We start from the raw sequence: 24,445 nt of genomic DNA on the forward strand, positions 1-24,445 counted from the left end.
AAAGTTAAACACCAAATATATCAATAAGTTCACAGTATTTGTTTGCAAGGTGATGAATTCTTGGAATTGTTGAATACATAGAGTAGTTAGTATTGAGGTTATTGTTACATTTAAACGTGTCTTTGCTTCGAGTTTGTCTGGCAGGTACATTCATATAAATTAATTCCAATAATTCAGGGCTGTCAATGAGAGATTTGATAATTTTGAATAAAAATAATATATCAGTTAGAATTTTTCTATCTGATAGTTTGAGAAGTCTGGTTTCGGCACGCAAGTTATTATTATTTATAAATTAGATGGAAATATTCATTTTAAAATTGATGTACCGAAGAAATTTATTTTGTACCTTTTCTAAGGCTAGAGAATGGACTTTGTAGAACGGTGATCATTATGTTGAATTATATTCTAATTTACTTCGTACTAATGAGCAATATAGATGTTTTAAAGTTAACACATTTTTAAACTTGCCTCCATTCTCAAAATAAAATCGAGCATTCTCATTGCATCGCTTGTAGTTTCATCGATGTGTAAGTTAAACTGTAGACTTTCGTGGAATAAGACAGCGAGATCTAGAAACCTGTGAAAAAAAAATCCACAATATGTGAAACTCGAAGAATATTAGCGCCATTAATGAAATGAGAAAAATGATGAGAATTTTTACCTTTGTAAAAACTAATAATCTGGCATTTACTAATATTTAGATGCAAATCATTTTCTGAACACCAAGCAAATAGTTTATTCAGATTCGACTGCAAAATAGTGCGATCATTATCATCTTTAATTATTATGTAGATATTCAGATCATCGGCAAATAACAGAACTTTGACTTTGCTAAAAATATTTACTATGTCATTGATGAACAAACAAAATAATATTGGGCCCAGATGAGATCCTTGCGGTACTCCATTTGATGCCGCAAATTTGTAAGAAGTGAATGAATCCACCTTTACCGCTAAGTACCTTCCTAACAGATAACTCTTAAACTATTCAAACATGCTCCCTCTCACTCCCAACAATTTTAATTTACGTATTGAGATTCTGTGGTTCACTTTATCAAATGCTTTACTGAAGTCAGTATATATTGAGTCAGTTTGATATGATGTGATAAAGCCATTAACGATATCATTAGTGTATAATATTAAATTGGAAAGCGTTGATCTTCCTTGTAATCCATGTTGAATTGGTGAGATTACTCGTTTAAATTGAGATATCAACTTGTCCAGTACTAAGCTTTCGAAAAGTTTGGGTAAAGACATTATGCATATTTTCCTATAATTCGTTACTTCGCTCTTATTTCCTTTTTTGAAAATAGGCGTCATATGACTAAACTTCCAAAGGTCAGGAAACTTCATAAATAACTTATGTATGGGATGTGACAATGAATGCATACAATTAACTAGGAATCTAGGTGGAACTTTATCGGGTCCTGCGGATTTGCGGGAATCGAGACTCTTCATTTAATTATAAGAATAATTGAGGATAATATTTTTAATTAATTCTTAAATAAAATATGCGATCGACAAAAATGACTCAGGTCTCAATAGTTTAGTGGTAAGATCGTTGTCCCGGGAAGACAGAGGTCCTAGTTTCGATCCCCAGTTGCGACCGTTACCTTTTTTATATTCTATGTCTTGTTCTGTTTCATGTTTCTTTTAAATTTATAAATCCATAATATTATCTTCTACTTCAAAATATTACATTGATGTATATAACCTTCAAAATTGTCTACGATCAAATTTATACAACAATTGTTCGCAACATAAAATAATACTAAAATTTTGTTTATTTTTGTCTACCGGTCTCGAAACGTCCGTGTCATAAACTTTTCTTTTTTTGTTTAAATTTAATTTAATGTTGTTATTATTTTAAATTTACATATATGTATTTTTTAAAATGATATTATTGTAAAGCTGCACATCTTGATACAGGAATGCCCTAGTTAGATGTGCAGAGTATGCTTTTTATGTAAAAACTGTTTTTTGAATTAATTAAATAAATAAATAAAATAAATAACATACAAAACCAACAACACGGATTTCTACAAAAAAGATCGGTACTAACAAATTTGGTAAATTTCACGGAATATTTAACGAGCAATATGGACAATAGAAACCAAGTAGATGTAATCTACACTGATTACTCTAAGGCCTTCGATAAAGTTAACCATTTCATTTTAATTAAAAAATTAAGTCAAATAGGCATCCATGGTGACTTACTTCGGTGGCTCACTTTATACCTTCGGAGCAGACTTCAATGTGTATCAGTTGCGGGAACTAAGTCCAGTTTCTTTTCCGTGCCCTCCGGTGTACCTTAAGGTTCTCATTTAGGGCCATTATTATTTAATGTGTATATTTATGATATTCACAAATGTTTTTTACACGCCAATTACCTAGCATATGCAGACGATAAAAAAATCTACTTAGTTATCAAATCAATCGAAGATTGCATTAAACTTCAAGAGGATCTCAATCGTCTTTTTAACTACTGTGAATCAAATAAACTTGTAGTAAATACCTCAAAGTGCAATAAATTATCATTTACACGTAACAAAAATAAAATTTCCTTTGATTATACATTAAACGGGACACATATCAAAGAAGTAGATTCTATCAGAGACCTTGGGGTAATACTGGATGTGAAATTAAACTTCATTCAACATACTGATGCAATCATCAACAAAGCCAACAAAATGCTAGGATTTATAATACGTTTAACGAAACCCTTCCGCAACCTTAAGACTCTATATTCCCTTTACACAGCGTTCATCCGTCCCCACCTAGAACACTGCACACCGATCTGGACTCCTTTTTACCAAGCTCACATTGAAAGAATCGAAAGAATTCAAAAAAAAAATTTTAAACACATTAATTATAAACAAAACTTACATTTCTCAAATTACGCCGATTCTATTAATTACCACAACTTCAACACACTTCATACACGACGTTTGATTTTTGACCAAATCTTATTATTTAAAATTCTTAACAATGGCCTCGACTCACCAAAGCTAATGAATTTAATAAATATTCATATTCCAACAAGATCAACACGGCAATCCCATTTGTTTCATTTACCTACATATAGAACTAACTTTAGAAAAAATTCACCAATTCCACGTATATGTGCCCAATTTATTACTAAATTTCAAAACATAGACATTTTTAGCAATACACTTCACAAATATCGATTAGAAGTAACTCGTACGATCGAAAATTAATACAATAGTATGGAATGTATCCAGAGCATCTCCTATCCTCATCCTAAATTCCTATTCCTCCCCTCCTCACCTAAAATATTTATATATATATATTTTTTTTATGCAATAAAACTTCATCTCCAATCAACTTTAATATAGGAGACTTTTTTGGCTTGACTGTTTTTAACATGTATATATTTATATTTTATGTATAAGCTGTTTGTCTCTTACCTTTACCAATAAATAAATAAAATTTATTCCAATAAATTGAAATGTATATTCCTTTATTTAAATTTCGGAGAAATGTGGTTTAATTAACCATTTTCACAATTATCATAGTAATTCTCCACAAAATTCCGAGTAACCTCATCAGCTTCAGTTGTAACCATAACGCACGCAAAAATGTATTACAGAAAAGAAAACTTTTATGTATTTTGTTGGAGTAATCTGTTTTATAGAGACCGTGATGAATGAATAAATAGAACATAGCGCTAAAAAAACGGGAATGATTACCAACGTGAGAACGAATGAAAAAAAACCCAACGTAACGTTAGTAACTTTAAAAAACTAATTTTACATACGCACATGTCTAATCGTCGAAGAATATTCCTATTACGTTCTATGTCGCATCTCAGACGTGACAAAACGGTTCCCCAGGGATAACATTACTCCCAAAGTGTTCAGGAATCCTTAAATATTTGACAATGGCGTCGTGTTCCAAAATTTACCTCACAGATTTGCTCCATTCACACTTTTTCCCATATGGGAAGCCATCGCTGGTTTGTTTGCCGCCAAAAAAGAAGCCGCTTTTCTTCAAGATCTTTCAGCAGTAGTGGCTCGTGACTTGTTTCTTGTTAAATTATTGAAAATGCTACCTACGAGTACTTAGATCTCAAATTTTTGGAGAAGAATTTTGTTATTTCTCAACCAAAACCTTCAAAATTGTTGAAATTTCTGCAAATTTCTAGCGACTCAAAAAATTACCACATTGCCTTGGATGTTTAAAAGCATGAATAGAATGTGTACAGTGAATTGTGTATAAAATCCTTGTAATTCAGATTGCCTATTTTTTTTAAACTCTTGACTCATATTCTTATGGTTCCTGTAAAAATAGTAGGACGGGTCATTCTTCCTACTATTTTTACACAAACCTCATCATATAAACTATTTCGGTTGTCTGGGCACTAGTTATTCCCGGGTGAAATTATTGTGGAATATATTACCTACTCGTATTTCACAACAACAGCTTCGTGGTTAATTCTGTTAAAGAGAGAATACTTAGACCCGGCAATGAACTAATCAATACTAGATGTCGCTGGTTTTTTATTTAAATTTTGTCACATCCTAGATTCAGCACTTTTTGGTTATTGTCAACAACGGTTATCATTATTTGCTTAAGCTTATGCATTCACAATATCTTTTTAAAATTTTTATCTTATAATACTCAAGTGTATAAATTTCAAGCGTTCCTTAAAGTCAGTGAGATAATCATTTAACCAGTAGAGGCTAGCTCTAATGAGCGTTGGAGCAACGCACTCCCAAAATTTCAGTCAATCTAAAAATAATAATTATCAACCGATAATAATATCATCGAAAATCAAAGCAAATAACAGTGATAACATTAATACTACAAAAGTATTAAGTTAAATTCAACCGGCTCGAATTTTCATTATTTGTATCACGTGTCATAAGTCACGTGGTGTGAGCGAATTCCATCGAGAAACGTCACCCGGGAACATCATATAACTATAGGCTCAGAGCGTGGATGTCGACCGTAGTATTGAAATTTCTCCGAAACCTGAACGGCGCGCGCTCGCCAATGCTTCGTAAACTCTTCGGTCAGATGGCGCCACTTTAGTTAACAATTCGCCCACCGATCATTCCAGTAGATCGGTACGATGGGTACGACCATCAAAATTGCTAGTATCTTTCACCGCTGAAGATTTACTTCACCTGGCGTAGATTATTAGCAATATTTTTAGCGCACTAACCATTTTAGAGAATACAAGCCGTTAGTGCTTTTAACAAGTGTATTACTATTTTAATTTTTAAATTTATGTTATCCTGTTGTTTTCAATTTAATTTATAATCGCTATGCAAAAGCTCAGATAGGGCTTTAATAGACAATAAATAAAGACTTCAAAATAATCATAATAATTTCAAATAAAAATATACTGAGGTTTTCTACCTGGAAAAAGTCTTTAAATAAAAGGTAACTAGCCGCCACTGCAGAAAAGATGTCGGTTACCCTAGCTGTTGTAGAATGTCGATGTCGATGCGCCATTCATGTTCACAAACTTCACGGGTATTTGGTAAATGTTGTCCTATTATTATATGGAAAACGTCTTAATTCGCGCTCTCGACCGGCCTGGCAGCACCGGAACTCATTGGCGGCCATCTTGTGAACCAGAGGGGATTCAACTTATACTTATTAAACTTTTTTTGTAATTATTATATATTTCTCTTAAAATAGATCATATACTATGTGCCAATGGCAATGCCAAATACACAAATTCCAAAAAAAAATTCTTTTTATTCATCTTTATTTTTTTATATCATATTTTATTTTTGAGACTCCCAACCATCTGGTGCCAGTGAGACTATTGCATCCCCAATTGGAGTATGTTGCGAGGATCTTCCACCCTGGAACTTCACGCGTTGTTGTGGCTCCTTCCAGAACTTTTAAGACCATTCTCGAACTTTCCGGAACTTTCTATACTCACCCACTCCCACCCACGCTCTGCCACCCCCACCAAACCCTATTACTTTTGAAATTGTGACAACAAGGGCTATCTACCACCATAACCACCGGGGGCGACAGTAGCTGGTTGTGAACAAAATAAGACAGGTAAGGAGACACGGGTTTCTTTGTATAATATACACTAGATTAATAAATTGTTAAATAATACAAATTAATTAAATAAAAAAATTTAACACACGCCGGGATTTGAACCCGCCACCGAGACCGCGACGGATTGCTACTCGAGAGCCTTATTACCTCGACTGTTTGTTTTTGAAAGGCAATGAGATTTACAAATTCTACAATTTTAATATCACATGATTTTACAAGGGGTTCTCTGCTAGTTTTTCAAGTAAATGAGACCATTTATATCCTCTTTTTATTGGTTTTACTCCTCGGCTACTCGTAAACTGTAAATTTAAAAAATGTTTTTAATAGCAATTTATAATTCCAATGATCATTATAACATCTCCAATGGAACACGCTGGCCACCCTCACACGCAACAAAACCAAGAGCGTAATAAATTGTAAATGTCTTCATTTTATGTAAATTTGCGGCATGATGATGATAATAATATTATTATTATTGGTGGCGTATTAATAATGGCATCGGGTCCTCCCTCGCATATTGCACGGGCCCCGGGGCCAAGGGAGCCCTGCGCGCTGATGCTATCCTGGGATCTGCGCAGATGCTAATCTGGGGAGCAGCCAGGGAGGGGCTGCAAGACTCCTCGGGGCACGGGGGCCGATAGGGGAGATATGGATATGGCTCAATTTACAGTTTGATGGTAAAGAGATTATATTGGATTTGCCTTAGTATTATATAGATTCCATGATATAAATACACTTGAGAATTTCAAAATGTGTCTAATTTATAATATTTTTCAGTTTTTTTAAAAAGATTTTTTTTTTATTTGTAGGAAACAAATAGCATTTATAGTACAAAGATAAATAAAATACGAGGTTAAGCCAAAAAAGTTTTTTGTGTTAATGTTAGTTACACACATGAATTTAATTTTGTCTTAAAACTAATTAGAAGGCAACGGGAAGAGGAAGAAAATAAAGGATCAGGATAAGAGATGCTCTTGATCCAATTTTATGAAGGTACTGTTTGGTATAATTATAAAAACTATTACAGAAACTTTTAGTATGTAGAAGGCACATGCCTCGATATTGATTTCCATTCAAAAATACTAAACAAAGTTTCGGACCCCAAATCGAGAATCTTGTGTTACAGAAGTCAATAGAAGCGATGGGAAAAGTAAAAAGATGGAAAATATCTAGCTATTCAAATGTTGTTATCGCCAAAGACACGTAATATTTCATTTAATTTTTTAAAAGATTGAATATAAATCAAATAATAATATTATTCAATTTGTTTTCTCCGTATGTTTTGCTGATGTTATGTCGTTTTCGTGTTTTTTTCTCTCAAAATAAAACACTTTATAAAACCATTAGTAAAATTATTACTACTAGCGCGGTCACGTGAAAAATCACGAAATAATTTGAATTCTCGACAAATCATTTCCAATTTTGAAAGGGACAATTAAAATAATTTTCTGTTAAAATATTATATTATAGGTAAGAACTTAATGGCTGATTTCTCAACACAATCAATTCAAATTTCAAAATTTTCACTTCAAAGCGAATCCGAGTTCATTGAACCAGAATTATGCAGGACACGCAGACAACCGAAATTATTATTTGTGATTATTATATATATTTTACATTTGGACATGAATGAATTGGTTCAGAAGGAACAAAGATGGTAAATATCAAAAACTAAAAACAAATAAAAAGATTCTGGCATCCCTGTTGAATATTTGCAGCCTTATCGCATGCCTTGGGGTAGAATCTGAGATCGGTGTGGTATCGCCGATTATCTGTGACATCTGCAGGGGCGTGTCTTTGGGTTAAGGTTGTAAAGATGTCGGTTAGCTTGAAGGATGTTCTGTTCAATGCACTTGTGTCTTAGCAAGCACAAGCCATAAGGATTTGTCTCCAAGGAGTTCTTCAATATTACCGATGTAGGATTTTGATAGGTACCTGCAGTCCTGTTAATCATTTTCTATTTGTTTATTACTACTTTTAACTTAATTAATAAAACCTCTAATTGTAATACAAAGACAAAATTTGCGACTCTCAAACGAAAATTTGAAACAGTAAAATCGGAAAAAGATTCAGTTGCATCTAGGAATTGAACCCAGCCCTTTGCTCTACCACTGAAGCGAATTTCGCCAATTTTGTTTGATGTTTCTGTTTTCTCCACCTTCGAATCTTTTCTTTATTAGCCTCTTAACGTCCACAACTTAATAGATTTTTTATAGCTTACCTATTGATGTCACTGTTCCCTTCAGACTGTTCGCCCATCTTCCCTGAGGAAGATATCTGTGTTTCAATCTGAGTCAGGCTTTCGCAAAGCCATGTCTAATTTGACAAATTACGTTGTTTTTGTTTGCCCGCGGAGAAAACATACCGATAACAAAATTTTGCTAATGTATTAAGAATCTCTTCAAATTAGTCGTAATCCGGGTAAAAACGGGATCGCAGACCCTTAGCGAATGAATCGATAGGTTTCCTGATAAACTTTTAGTAAAATACCAAAATATTGTCACGATCAGAACACATGTGTTCATAAAAATCCTAACATTTTCGGATGTCTTGATTATATATTATCAAGACGAATGAATGCACGTGCATAAACAGGTGTTCCGATATTATTACGAATTCTCTAAAAGTTTATTAGGAAACGGCTTGCAGCCCCGTTTAACCACATTACCAATAATTTGAAGAGGTCTTAATAAATTAGCAAGTCAACCACAAAATCTACATGTTTCGAAAAAATAAATATTTTCATCATCTTTTGAGTCGTTTACTAAAGTTAGTAGATTAACATTGGGAGAGGGCTTAGAGGACAGGGGGGGGGGGCATACCTAAATCGGCAGAAGAATTGATGATTGTTTGGAAGGGGGTAGAAGTGAGACAAGTTCATTTTAGGAATGTAGTGGTCGTTGGAACGGGGAAATGTTTAATGCGGAAAATATTCAACAGAACATTGTTTATATATTTTTTTTAATCAATATTATAGTAGTTATGTGGAATAACTTTTTTTAAGTAGTTTGAGGGGAAGATCTTATAGAAAGAGAAATTTCAAATCTGAATTTTTTCATATCAGATTAGTTCAGTGGAAGAGCAAATAGTCCAAACGATTCGTTCTCATGCCTATCTTTCACGGGTTCCGGTCTATGAATATTAATATCGCTTGTGCAATAGGGCACCCGCCATAGAAATACCAATAAAGCAGACACATAATAAATGTGAGCTTTCGTCGTGCATATTTTGTTTGATGGGATAAAAATATGTCAATTTGTAAATGAGTCCTTATCCAAAGTACCTACCTGCTTCGTATTAATTTAATTATATGAACATGTTTCATGTATACGCCTACCTTATCTATTTTAATATCATATTGTATTTACAAGTACGCATTGTCGTTATTTCGTCATTTTTAAATATATAGAATTGATTAATTCCCTATTGTTTTCTCCGTAGGCCACCAGATGTTACTCTTATCAGATTCATCTTAATTACCAGATGAATCTGTAAATATTAAAACTTACTATGAATATTTTAAACTCTTTCAAAATAAGATACCGATGACTTGACTATGTTGTGCAGAGGTGATATATTTCATTATTATTATTTTTCTAATCAAACTGTTTGAAAATGGCACATTTTATAGCACTATATTACCCAATTAAGCAACTTTTTTAGACGGGTTGAGGAAGCTAGAAGGCCAGCGTTAAATAAAGCCGATAGTTTATTCCACATAGAATCACCTTTACAACATTCAGATATAATAGCGCTGACGACACATACTACTCCTAGTTCATTTGAGCAGGTTCCATTGTAATTTCTGCATAACAGACTAAATAAACTATCTATTTTTCTATTCAATAGATGCCAATCGATCAGTTTATAATGGATTGTACCTATGTTGGTTCATTACACTCAACCTCACAAACATATGCACTTTTCTTCGTTATTATAAAGTACCACACCGTCCATATCCCAGCGTCTTCTCTCCTTCTTTTTTTCTTTTGATCTTCGTAAAAGCATATTCTTCCCACGAGTTTTCAAACTTTGCAACCCAACGTATCAAATTTATTTTCCATGTCGTCTTTATTGTATTTCACCTTACCCCAGCATCTTAAGAATTTTCCATTTTTTTTGTTTATCCCCACCAAGGAATATTCTTCCCTCGGGCTCCCAAAATTTCCCACAGTCCGTATTTTTCTTCCCACTTCGTCACCCAATTTCCATTTCCCCACTAATCAAGCGCCGGGTACATCGATATCCCTATAGCGGTGTATAGTCTGTTGGTGCGGTGACGCCTATAAATAATAATTATTTGGACCGGGCCGCGGGGCGCTATAAAGGCTGACAAGGCTCACCCGGGGCCAAAGACAAGGACAAACGGACTTGTCAAAGCAGGGGTACGAAATTATCGATTTATGGGATCCCCAAAATACCGTTATTGATTTTGTTTCATGTGCTTTCATATTTCAGGCACAGTTTAGTCATTTGAACTATTTTTCTTAATGTTGGTAAGTTCTTTCGTACACTATTGTTTCATCCTTATTACGGTTTACGAATACCAACCTAATGTATAGTTTTCAATATTTTTAGGGAAATAATTAAAATCTATTTTACATTGAAGATAACGTATTTAGGTTGGTTTTTCTTTAACATTATAATGCATGGTGTTCACACGTCACATTGAAAGTCGACATTGTGGTATGAATTTGTTTGATTTATTCTTTCGTTTCGGTCGATTTGTTTTAACCTTTTAGTCATAAAATAAAGAATAACACAAAAAGTGCCTTGTGAGCTTGTTTCATGATTCAAATATTTGCCTAATCGAGGCTTAAATTTCCAATAGAAAGCTGTGCTTACGAAATTCAAATGGGATGGAGATCTACGATGTCAGACGATGTAATTGAGATGGGTCTATTGGGCTAAATGGAACATTTATTTCCCACTTATATAAACGAATACATAAAAAAATGAAATGCTCAGATTGAAAAAAGGTTCACCTATGTGATGTAGAATGACCAGTTTCCCGCTTGTACCACTAAATTCCGAACTCGGTTTATGTATCTACAGGCTAATTTGTTCGCTTTGAAATATATTTTTTGGGAAGAATTCGCCAAAAACTGTACGAAAAAACTGCAATCACCATTTATAACTCCTTTATTGCTCCACATTTTAACTACTGCTCAACTATCCTTTCCCTGTGTAACGACCGAGAGCAAAATAAATTTCAAATTCTCCAAAATAGGGCAAAGAGAACAATACTCAGACGAAATAGATATTCAAAAGTAAATAAAATGTTAAAGGAACTAAATTGGCTAACTGTGAAACAGATGTTGAACACGATGCTATTTGTACACAAAATAGTAAACAACCTGCTACCCAAATATTTTTCAAATAAAATTGTATACAACATGGACATACACAAACATAAAACAAGAACGTACAATGTAATCAGGCTACCAAAAAAGGACAAGGCGAATACTCAGAATAGTATACTAAATAAAGGGATGAAATACTATAATGCGCTGCCGGAAAAGCTAAAGTCTGCCCCAATTGGAAAGTTCAAGATGTTGTGTAGGAGCCATATTAAGCAAGAAAAAATATAGTATATGTAACAAATTAAATAGTAATTTGTAAACTTAAATGTACAAATTACTATAATAAATTAACAAATAAATAAAAAATAAATAAAAAAATAAATTCTCATAGAAATCGTTGTATCTCCCTTACTGTCATGGTGATAAATATGATCTAAATCTGGTGATAAATATGATGAAAAGAATTGTGAACGTGAATTATTTTTTATATGAAACGACAAAAAAGCGAGGTGACAATAACGTTTGTAATAAATACACTTGTCTAGTAAAATGCATGTGTTTTTATTATTTTTTCGTTACGAGTAATTTTAGTTACAAAAAACTTTAAGTGAGCCATTTAAAAAAATATATGTTCGCATTAAAAAAATTAATATCTCAACAATTATATTTTTTTATTTTATTTTTTTTTTTTTTTTATTTAGCTGTACCCCGCCTCGCGTTGCGTTGGGTCAGTCTGTCTATTCAGATAGAGAAACAATAGCGCGTGTTGCTTTTTTGTCCAACAGATGGCGCTGTTTTTCCTATTTGTCCAACATAGTGTGCTGTTTTTAAAAAAAAAATCATGTTTTTACCTATCACAGGTAACATCTTTATAATAGGTACATAGAAAAACGCGTATTCGAATGCAACGTTATGTCAAAATTTCAGAACAATCATTGAAGATTTAAAATTTTGAACAAACAAACATTTACGCTTTTATTTATATAGATAATAAAATTTGATGACGTATTTATCTTTCGAAAGCGGTTTATAGTTTTCGGGTACGTTCAGAAATATTCTTTTTGGATTTTATTGCGAAGCAGAAATACTCCGACCTTCTGTCAAAATATGCCAGAGGCCTGAGGAGTTAAAATGATTATGAAAGTAATCCTAGTTAGTGTTCCATTATAAAATTGTCTCCGTTCAGCTTACATAACCAATCGTTATTAGTCAGCCGACTCTCACGCTGCTACTTGCAGGGTTTAGTGTTCATCAATTCATGGTGGTTTTTGAAGGGTTGATGGGTCAAGGAACGTATTTCATTGTTGCTCCTGTTTTTCCATGTTTCATCTTCGATTTGTACGAAAAGAGAAATCCTTCTCGATAATATGGTTTTGAACTGCGTTTAAAGTAAAGTACGTCGACCATTGCAATCGCCCCACGGAAGCAGTTCAACTTATTAAGGAAATCGATTGGATACATCCACGATATGCCTACGCAGCGCAGTGCGCATCAATGTCCTTCACCCATTAAAGGCAATTATTATCGGTGAATCCTTTTTTTCAGTAAAAAATAAGCTGATCTCACGGGGTCATTCACAATGTATGATCATGGTTTTCGATTTGGGTGTTGGGAGATTTCTCATTCTGGGACCTTCTGCCACATTCCTAACTGAAGGCATTTCTGATTCACGGACGCGCAAGAATGTGATGGTTGCAGGTAGTGTCATGCACCCGGGTATATTTCTCAACCTAATATACATTCCCTAAAGTTGGAATTTATTTTTTAGTAAAATTTTTTTCTGAATTAGGCCTCCTATATTTTTTATAATATGTACATGAAAATGTATTATTTTTTAAAGGGTTTATAACGACAAGGAAAATTGATGTCTCTAAAAATGACGAATGAAGAATTAAGAGTTTTCAAAGTGTCCATTTGTGAAAGTAAACACACGCAGTAAAATTCATGGTAGAAATGGTATTGCTGCAGTGCAGTACTGCCGCGCGTGATCCGTGATGTCGCACGCTTTTCGGTACTATTGGGTATTTTCCAAAAATTCAAAAAGTTCTGTCCGCAGTATGCTCTAATTAATATGGTAAATTTGTAACAAAATTAAATTTTGCTGTAGGAGACAACATCCTCGGTTAGTCTGGGTATTTCACCATTTAGATGAAAATTGTGGCAATATTTCCCGTTTCGGGATTATTCCCAAAAATGAATTCTCTGGAATTTACCCATCACTAATTGCAGGTATTTCCTTGTCGAGATGAAATTCTTTTCATTTTGAAGATGTGTTATATTACGCCACTTAGGTAAAATTGCTATCTGCGTGTGTTCGTACCTTGAAATGATCAGTGTCTTATACACATTGGTATGTGGAACAGATCGGGTATGACTAATTTTTTTGTCTTCGATCATTATAATATATCGTGGGGTTGCTGCCAAAAGTTGGTAACTACTTTTTTTGGTTTTTTGAGTTAGCGATGATTTTAGTGTTTATGTATTATAATCTCTGTCTGGCACTGCCATCTCAGGAGACACATGCAGATATTGGGAGTGGAAAACACCAACAGATGCAGGAAATGTGAAGAGGATAAAGAGACTCCAATTCACCTATGGTGCCAATGTCCTGCCCTGGTGGGAACTAGGCTCAGATATCTGGGGAGACAGACAGTAGAACCAGAAGACATAGCCACATACCCAATAACAACCCTGGTGACCTTTATTAAAGGGACTGGGTTGTTGTTAAAGGATTGAGGTAAAAAGGGAGATAGCACAATGGGCCTATGGCCTAAGTGCTTATGGGAACTACGTGTAAACCGTCTCCGCCCTTAAAAAAATAAAAAATCTGTCTGGAATGAGTTCGGGTCCCCTTTTATGTCATTACCTAGGTTTAAGCCGTAGCTTTTTTATAAAAAAATTTTTTTGTAATTAATAATCAAGAAAAATATTGTAAAAGCACTTACAAAAATAAACCTGTTTGTTTAAGTAACAACGCTCTAATGATTTTTTTTCAAATTAACATTAACATTATTTCCCAAAACCCTGACCTTCATGATGAAGAACAAACTTTATAATTAAGTTTACTCCGAAACATGTTTTTGTTAGTTGCCAACTTTTGGCAGTAACCCCATGAAATATCGGTTTGCTGGTTTCAGAATCCATTTCTTTGCACGTATTGCATGATTGTTTTTATTACAGGACTTTTTTGTCTACGTACAGAAAAAATCTGAAGTTTATCTGAAAATCAAGATTCATAAATTTGAAATTATTGCTAACAAATAAAACGACTCGTCACGGCAATGCTTTCTTTTATCCGATTTATATATTTATAAATATAATTTATTTTATAAATATGTATACTTACCCCGCTCCGACTTTTAAGCATGTTATCATATATTATTAACCTTGTAATTGTAACCTGTCATGACGTATTTCTAACTGCATTTTGTTTTGAGTAAAGGTTGAAAAATCCTCCAGAAGGAATAATCAGCTTTTTTCCAAATCTTATTGGGATCTCGTTTATATTGACAGAGACCGGTTTCAAGACTGAATAAATCTTTCTCCGTATTTGGGGCAACTGGTACAGGGTCCTTGCTTTGTGAATAAAGTGAATTCTAAGTGGAATGCGTATAAAGAAATTGGAATTCGATTTAACTTATTCAGCGTCTTTTACACCCAGAACGTGGATAAAGGCATTATTTTTTTAGTACTTCCATGAATAACCTTTGGCGCAGCAAATCTCATCCTTAGGTTTTATATTACATAAAAATTTTAATTTCTACGTTTTAACCCCTCCGGTATTTTGAGATTTATTTAGAAATCTCCCGGATGACATAAATTTTAAAATAAATTTACCGTTGTATAATATGTATACCAAAGTACAATACTGTTGTTGAACGCATATGAAAGACTCTCAGATTTAATTTGCATTTCAATGTGCAATTAAAAATAATAAAATTCTTATTTCAAAAGTGAAGGAAATATTTTAAAATTGTTTTGTCGGTTACCGATTGTTTTTTTTTCTCGCACAGTGAAAAATGCCATTTAATTCTACGAATATTTTTTTCGTTTCACATAAAAATAATGAATCAAAAATTTACATGTTTTGGACAAATCTTTCACAACCTGCAAAATTTTACGGTCGATGGCTTTTTGAAAATATTGAAATTATTTGAAAGTGTATTGTAAACTTTTACATGCCAATGCAAGGCGTGCTGTTGCCTCTCTCTAACACTGCTTAATCATATATCTCACCTTAATAGAAAATGAGATAGTTGTCGTCTCAGTTTGAACCGTAAAGTACATAAAAATAACCGAGGGGTAAAAAAATCGATTGATTTATCTTAAAATAATAACATTTTTTAAATACGTAGTATTTCGATTAGATCGATCCATTCGCTCGACTGTATGTACAGTGAGACATTTCCAACATTTCCTTTTGTCCATGTTGTCACAGTCTGTAATCCCAATTCCTCCATGTAGGCTACAGGCGCCTTAATCCCACACAATATTAAACGATAAGTTATAAAATATGATATTTATGCGTCATTGCATACAGATCATTTTGTAAATATTCTCTTCTATTGTTCTCGCCGTAAATCCTACCACTTGTGGGCAGTCCACACATGTTAATCTGCTCCGGAGGAATTACAGATGTCCCATCCTCTAATTTATATGACCCTACGTTATTGCCGTCATACTGACCATATATGACCCGGTTAGGACCGCCTACCGCCTTCGTAGTTTGCAGTGGACCTTCTAGTAACCCTTTGCGTGTCACAGCTCGTCATGAGAGTAAAATGCCCGACTAACATGTTTATTTAAAGTAACTCCTGCGTTTTGTCGATTTCAATATGTCGCTATGCGTACAATATTCCACAGCTCGAACGCTTGTGACAATCTCCCGCTTACAATCGGAAAGCGAATGAACTTTAACGATTGGCAAAATAAATAAAATAGATTTGGCAAACATTGCGATGGGTTAGACCATGGAACTAGGATTCTACTAATACTCTTCGGGTTAGACGTTGGAAAGGATGACAAATGACGATACCGAAAATCATGAACATATAAAACGGGTCTGACTGTATGGAAGAGGATTCTAGCAGGATGGGAAATCCTGAGGATTGGAATCGAATGGAGGAAGCCAAATTTCAAATTGATTTTATTCCTACATTACCAAGTGCCAGTGTAATAAGTGCCAGGCTTTATCCCTCGTGCCCCTTTATCCCTCGTATCATTCGTTCCTCGTTATGTCAAATTCTATTTATAATAAAATTAATGTTAAATTTTCCTTTTATTACAAAAAATCTTTACGACTTATTCTATTGAAAACGATAACAAATCTGTTAATTTTTATTTTCAATATAGCTTACGTAGAAGGGTTAATTAACATATGCCAAGGAATCTAGCTAGAGGGCATGTAATTCATTGAATGAAGATTGTACCGAGTTATAAAGATGCTCACGTGTACCTTACTGACATGCTGTGTTCATGTAATTAATTTAGCTCTCGGTAATCGCGCGTTATTTCCAGTATAAATTTCATCCTTATTGACATTAATCTTGTGGACGTCAGCAATTATCATTATGCATTTTATTTAGGTTTTACGTACTGATCTGCATAATGAATGGGTCTGATTTAACTATATAACTATTGTGTTGATTATTGCGCATTGTTGTTTTGTACTTGCAATGGGAGAACAACATTATATATCATTTTAAAAATTAGTACTAATTTCTACGTTATCGAACAATTATGAAAGTAGTAAAGTCACGTTCTAATATATAAGCTACTTGATGAGTACCAACCGCAATGTGGGGTGTACCCCAACTGTCTCATTGATCTTATCTAATTTAATTTTTTTATATATTTGTTTTTTAATGTTGATCTTTCTGGGGAGAATCATAAACTAGGTGGTGAAAATGATAGAAAGCTACTCAGTATATTTAGTTTCTCTTCAGATGTGGACAGAGAAGTTAAAACAGCACACGGCTCTGTTTAAATACATATCTTCTCTTTGTTGCATTTTCGCGAACTATATTTCAGACTTTGACTTAAACTAAATAATATTTTTATTTTACATGATCGTTGCATGACTTTCTGATTTTTTTTACTTGCGTGTTTTATTATCCAGGCAACCACTTCTCCGTTCATCTGCTCTATGTGAAAAACATCTTAGGGTCTCTTTTTAATCGTTTCCTTGTTCGTAATTCTATGATACTTAATTATTATTTTTTTGGTAAACTAATGTTTAAGACAAGATTTTTTATGCATAACACAAAGGGTAACAATTATTTTACAAGCAATAATTATTAGCCTGAAACACTCATCCACATTGAAAAATCACCTGATAAAAGATACGATAAGATGGTGTCATGTATCTTTTATCAGGAGATTTTTCAATGTGGATGAGTGTTTCAGGCTAATAATTATTGCTTGTAAAATAATCTATGATACTTGGTTTTATCACTCATTTTATTATTTCTACTGCATTTTGTCTACTTTTGTCCTTTCTCTGATTGTGTGTTTATACCAGCATGTATCAGTTTTATTGTCAGAGTTACTCCAAATCAATGTTGAATTGAATATTCTATAATTCTTGGTTTCATCACTCATTTTATTATTTCTACTGCATTCTCTTTACTTTTGTCCTTCCTCTGATTGTGTGTTTATACCAGTATGTTTCAGGTTTGTTGTCAGAGTTACTCCAAATCAATGTTGAATTGAAAATTCATAAAATATCCTTCTTTTTCATTCTCCAAAATTTCAGTTCAATTAATCATTTTATTGTAAAACACAATTCGTCGTCAATACATCACCATTTAATTAAATTATCTCCTGTCAGCGATAATGTTATTTGAATTATTAATGAGGTGTCGTTTTATGTGTTCATAATTTATACTTTTTTTTTTAATTATTCTTATTTCTATAAATTATGCAATCGATGTGCTCATGTTTTGATTACAATGCAATATTTATATGACCTCTTAACTTTTCTCGTGTTAACCGTTTTTGATACTCGTTATTAATTAGGATTTTATTCGGATTTGATATTTCAAGGATGCAATGGATAAAAATAAGACAAGATTAATCATCGCTGGTCATTATGTATTACCACTAGATGAAGCTGCTTCTCGTCTCATTATATAAATATTTATTATGTGAATACCGAGTCCCAACTGCTCCCAACAGTCAGAAGCCAGTGGGACTCTGTCATCCCTAATTGGACTGTGTGAAAAAAAGGGAGCGGGAAGTGAAAGAGGAAGGTTGGGAAGTACCTAACTATTCATATCTGATTATCGAACCCGACTAAAGCTCTTTCGGCCAAATTTTTGGATTCTAAATGGTGGTCTTTCTCAAAGGGGGTAGGCATCTGCCGCTCTGAAAATAGTCTTAATTGGCCTTTTCCATTTCTATTTGTTTATTTTCTGATTTTCTACTTTCTGTTTTCCAATGGATTTCAAATTAACACGAACACTTTTTTCTTTTTTTATGTAATTATTGTAAACTAATAAATATACTAATTTCAATTGTGTTAAAATTATTTTTTACCAAGAATTTTTTTTACTCTTATATTCTTGTTTAAATTTTTTACTGTTAAATTATTATTTACCTACTTACCTATGTAACGATCCTCGGCCACCACAATAAGGACGATGTGGAGACGGAGAAAACATTAAGTTATTGTAAAGGTCAAATTAAATTTTGTCATGTAAAATCAGATTTCGTGACTTCAAGGGTTTGCGCTTTTTAGCTAATGTGCCATTATCAATCCTTCAATTATAATATCAGTTGTTTTTTCACGGGTCTATACTAGTTAATTTGTGCCGTCATCGTTAACGTTATTTTATTTCTATTTTCAATGTAGGTAATGTTCCTATTCGTGAATAATAACTTTTAAAAATCTTTGTAAAGATTATGTAATGCAAATCTCACGATAACAACGGCATCAGTTAAGTGCACACGACCAGTTAACGGATACTCCGCGTTATTAGATTATCGTCAAATTAATTGCGGGTTATGGACTCATTTAATAACTCGTGTGGAGAAAGTATAACAAATCGTCGTTGCCCTTTGCGAAGTGGAGACGCCGCCGTCATTAGGCGTCTAACAATAGAAGTAATGCCTCGATATTTATTACTCGACAAGGCAGGCAGATAAGGCGTCGATTAATCAAAACGGAATTTCCATATTATATCGGAGAAACAATATCATCTGCTGTCCGGAAATTGCGAAATTACTGTGTCGTGCAAACTTCTGATGTTCTGGTACATTTTGAGTGAATCTCTTATAATATTAATGATAACATCCAAATAATAAACACTGTGAAAAAATATTTTAAAGACAAACTTACAAAAAATAAAAATGTTTCCAATTGAATTAATCTTAAGAATAACTCACTTCAAATAAGTTTAAAATCATTTAATTTTTAATTACTTACTTATTGTAATAAAACAATGTACACTCCTCTTCCAGCCACAAGCTAATGCTTCTATGGAAGAGGGGTCCTGAAATATTGATCATATAAAAAAAAAAAATTAGTGCCAGAACTACTATAAGGCTGTGACAATTCTCTTCATGGTATTTTTTCTATTTTTATTTAACTGACTAACTAACCACCATCGTTTGGTCTTGAAATATTTATTGTGAATGTAATTTATTTGGTATACTACTCAGATAATGGAACATATTATTGCTAGAAAATTGTGCAAGAGTGTTTTTGTTTTGTACCAAGAAGAAGGATTTGGACCATTATTGAAGCAAGTTGTTGGTGTTTTCGATGTAATCTCGGATTTTAGAACCGAATCCGTTCGTTATCGCTATTTTGTGATTTTGTTGACATTGTCTACCTTTTTTGCAGATATGTTACAGTGGTAGATCATTTTCTCTTCCACATATTTTGTTTTATCTGCTTTATAATTCTTATGCAGTTTCGGATGAAACAGCCATGTTGTAAAAGGTTCTCTCAGTGTAGCCTTGTGAGATATTATCATGCTTAACCTACCACTTCTCCTTACTCTCTCTTTTAGTCTCAAAACCATCCCCAAATGAGAATGACATGGTTTCTCACTATCCAGGCAGTCGGAACTCTTTTGCAGTAATTACAAAAGCAAATAAATTAAACTGTTTTTAATGTGAGTCTTAACACCATTTTTCAGAATGGATAATGGAACAAAACGGTCTTGACACACACTCTGTGCACGGCTTAGGATTTTTTTTTATTGCCACGTAGCAATATCCGAATAAGAGTTACAAAACTCACGTGGTCTGAGGAATTTACAAAACATAAGTGGAAGGTTATTCAATTCTAGATATTATAAGGCTAATCAAAATTGTAAATTTCATGTCACGTGCACTCTGCAGTACAAAAATAAAGACAAGATGTAATAAATGTAAAGAAAAGATACACACTTAAATATTAAATACAGCGCCCTTGAGGTGATTTTGTACAAAAAAGGCGCAATATAAATCATCCAAAAATTATTATTTTTATAGAAACAACAAGGAGGAAATTATAAAAAAAATACAAATACACAATATAATAATAACAAAAATTGTGAAAAACTTATTTAATACTTAATGTTTACTTGAGGTTTTACTCAATAAAGTTATTCCGAAAAATAAATATTTAATATTTGCCTATTGTTGATTCACGAGCGTTTCTTTCTTGATTTTGTTATTTATGCTAATATCGATCTGCTATTGTCATTTTTGTATTATTAAAAGAATCCCATACAGCAAAAAATCATCCACCTAAGGTTCCATAGTAAGCTTTAAAAAAAAGTTGGTTTTAAATGGAATTATACAGGGTGTATCGGCACGTACCCGACAAACTTTAACCAGCTATTCCTTAGCATATTTGGAGTAAAAAATCTTATGTGAACATTGCTGTCCGGTAACGTTTTTTTTTAATAAAAATTTTATTATTCATATTTTCACCACATGTCACCACTGTTTTATCCTTTGACAAAGTTTGAAAACCCATCTGGCAAATATTTTATTCGAATTCCGTTGAATAATGCACGTGTGTACCTATATTGGCGCACGTTTACAGTCACAACGAAATAGCACGGCACCATTCGTCTCATTTTTAACTATTATTATTTAGTGTGTGCGAAAGAGCGAAGACGCTTTTTGACAACTTGCTTATAACAGCTGTTTAACACGAAAAGCAATGCCAATGACAGTGATGTAGTGTGGAAATTTTAAATTTTTTTGTTTTTAATTGAAAAAAAAATGCTACCGGACAGCAAAGTGCCCATAACATTTTTTACTCCAAATGTGCTAAGGAATAGCTGGTTAAAGTTTGTCGGGTTAGTGCCGATACACCCTGTATACAAATACCAATGTTGAAAAACCATTGTATTTAATATGCAAAAGCGAAAATATTTAATAAAGTATGAATTTTTAAAAATGGAGAAAAAATCTCTTTCGCAAAATGTCTTAAGTGGCATTTCAAGACACTGTGAATTTTCCTTACCTATAACAACCAGATTTTTTAAATAATTTTAAGCATTCTTCGCTATTTTTTAAATATTTTTTCAACTCAACAAATGTATAGAGATTGTCTTCAAAAACAACATTTATTTTTTAAGTGTTCAAGGTAAGTATGTAATAATGCGGGGTCTTAAAAACATGTGGGTCTTAAAATTTACACGCTCAAGAATCGGACTCGCAAAGTCAATTGCGTGAAAATCTTTTCTATGTGTTCCGTCAAATGTTAATGTTTTTATAATGATCGCCCTTTAATGTTGCATTTCAGCTATTTAATAATATAATATTATAATGCTGATTTATCCACCGATAATCCCGTCGTCCCCACAGCCCCGAGAGGCTCGCGTTCCTTCACACTGCGACCGGTCGCATTAATAACCTGTAATTATTGTAGTGAATTGTACGGATTATGCAATTATGCGGACTAGTGCAAATATTCCTGCCTGTTTATATTTCAATTAGATGAAAGTCGCGGCGGACAGATATTAACCCCATGCTCATTATTTTCACCTTAGGAGTTGTGCGGCTTGCATTGCCTCACGGGCTCATGCGATTCTGTTGATAAATAGTGAATTTGTTCTCTTTTGCGAGAATAATGGATTATTTTACAGGTAAAGTTATACCTTACAACCAGAGATGTGAAAATTTTACGTTTGCAATAACGCGAATTTTCAAGCGAAATACGCAAATTTAGCCAATTTCACTAGAATACCGTGAAATTCACAATGTTTGGCAAATACTGCAAATATTCGCATATATAATATAATATTCGATTTTCATAAATATTCGATTTTCTGTTCTTTTAAAATAAGAAATTAATTTTGTTCTCTCTAAATATTTTTTTGTCTGTGGTATTGATGAGCTTGAATAGCCATGAAATTGAACACAATTTTTTCCCAATCATAAATGCCACGTACTGGCATTCATAAAATTATATAATTATATTTCGAAAATACATAAGCTGTGGACGTTACATATTTCACTACCATCAAGTACCTAAAAGTGGAAATAATGTAACTTTAGTTGCAAAATCCCATCGCTTTTGCTGAAAAATATCACCGCTTTCCCAAAATGTACGAAGATCACGCGAATTTCGCCGAAAAATCGAGCGAATTCTTCATGTCCCTACTTATGACTTATTTCATTCTATACTCACGCCTTTTTCATAAAAAGTCGCAATTCTGTAAGATATAAAGAAATTTTCTACACGCGAATAGTGGAAAGGACACCCACTTAATTCAATTCTAATTTTGAAACTGTTAAATCCTTGGAGGAATAGTAGAATACATTTTAATGAGTTTTAAGATAACTTTTTTAATAGACTAGTGGAAAAGGTTATTATAATTGTTTTTTTTTACTAATAATGCAGTCAAATTAATTTAGATGTATTATACCACTGTATTTTACTCTGATTTATGTAGGTACCTACCTATTATAATACACTTTTGCCCTCTTAAAACCATGGTTAATAACTCTGATGAGAAGTTAATAGTAAAATTAAATATGAACATGATAAAATTTAGAATTCTGCTTTTTATTACTATTAATAATCCATTAAAATAAAAAATTTAACACGTCTGACATCGTGATTATATATTTGTAATTTACTAAAAGGATACTTGTTAATTCATTCGTTATTCCTGCAATCCCGTTTTTAATCGGATTACCAATAATTTGAAGAGTTTGTTAGTAAATTGGCATCACTTATGTTTCTTCGTATAGAGTTTAGTACCATACTTTTTTTTTGTCCGAATTTTGTATTCGCAGTTGCTTGTCAGATATGTTTTAACCCTGAGATCTAATGTTCCTAATATGCGTGTCAGTTATTCTTATTATTATTAGGTTTATGAGAAACCACTTTGGAACTGTAAATCTTACTAAGGTTCTCAAACATAAAATCCATGTTCAAAATTTAAGTCAATGAATCTGAAGTCCGACTAAAAATACGCTTTAAATGAGAATGGTGAAACCAATTTAAAAGTTTACGCAAACAACTTTCTTAACCTGGCATAGCACACTCCCTCAGCCTGCTAATAACTAATCAAGAGAGTAACTTCTCGCTTAAATGTGTGAGAAAGGCGTGTTTTTTAATGAACACTTACATCCATCATTGCGGCAAGTAGGCATTTATCTGTGAGGTAGTTGTAGTTGGCTGGTTAGTTGGGAAAGAAACGGAAACGATAGCGTGCGTTCAACCGGTAAGACTTCTTCATTTGGAGCGATCCCTCTTCGTCTCCTGACGGATCGTGAGCACGCGCACTGCGCAGCCTCATGTGTTATGATCATCTGTTTTACTCTTACTTCCGTGGGATTAAATACTGACTTGTTGGTATTAGTGGCTTCATTTGCATACAATGTTCGCTTCTAATTTATGGGCATCAACTCTATCGTAAACTTACTCCTGTTAAGGAGCTACTTTAAAGTTACAACTCTACCCTTTCTAAATTAAGCTTTTTCCCGAAGGCCTGCGATTGTATACATTCATTTCGTCGATCATAATCTATGTACATATATACAACATATATACAAAAAACGAGTATCCTGATGTGGGTTTGTTTTTTAAACAAATCTATTGGTGAGATTCATGTAAATTTGCATACTTGAATTTGAAAACAG

General features: G+C 33.2%; 1 protein-coding gene across 1 annotated transcript in view; it reads left to right on the plus strand.

Annotated features, from left to right (window-relative positions):
• Trmt61 (tRNA methyltransferase 61) overlaps positions 1-24,445 on the plus strand; it is a 155,122-nt gene that overhangs the window by 115,588 nt on the left and 15,089 nt on the right. The window lies entirely within an intron of this gene.

The sequence above is a fragment of the Hesperophylax consimilis genome, chromosome 15, assembly GCF_061612785.1.
Source record: "Hesperophylax consimilis isolate HC1 chromosome 15, BYU_Hcon_1.0, whole genome shotgun sequence".
Taxonomy (NCBI): Eukaryota; Metazoa; Arthropoda; class Insecta; order Trichoptera; family Limnephilidae; genus Hesperophylax; species Hesperophylax consimilis.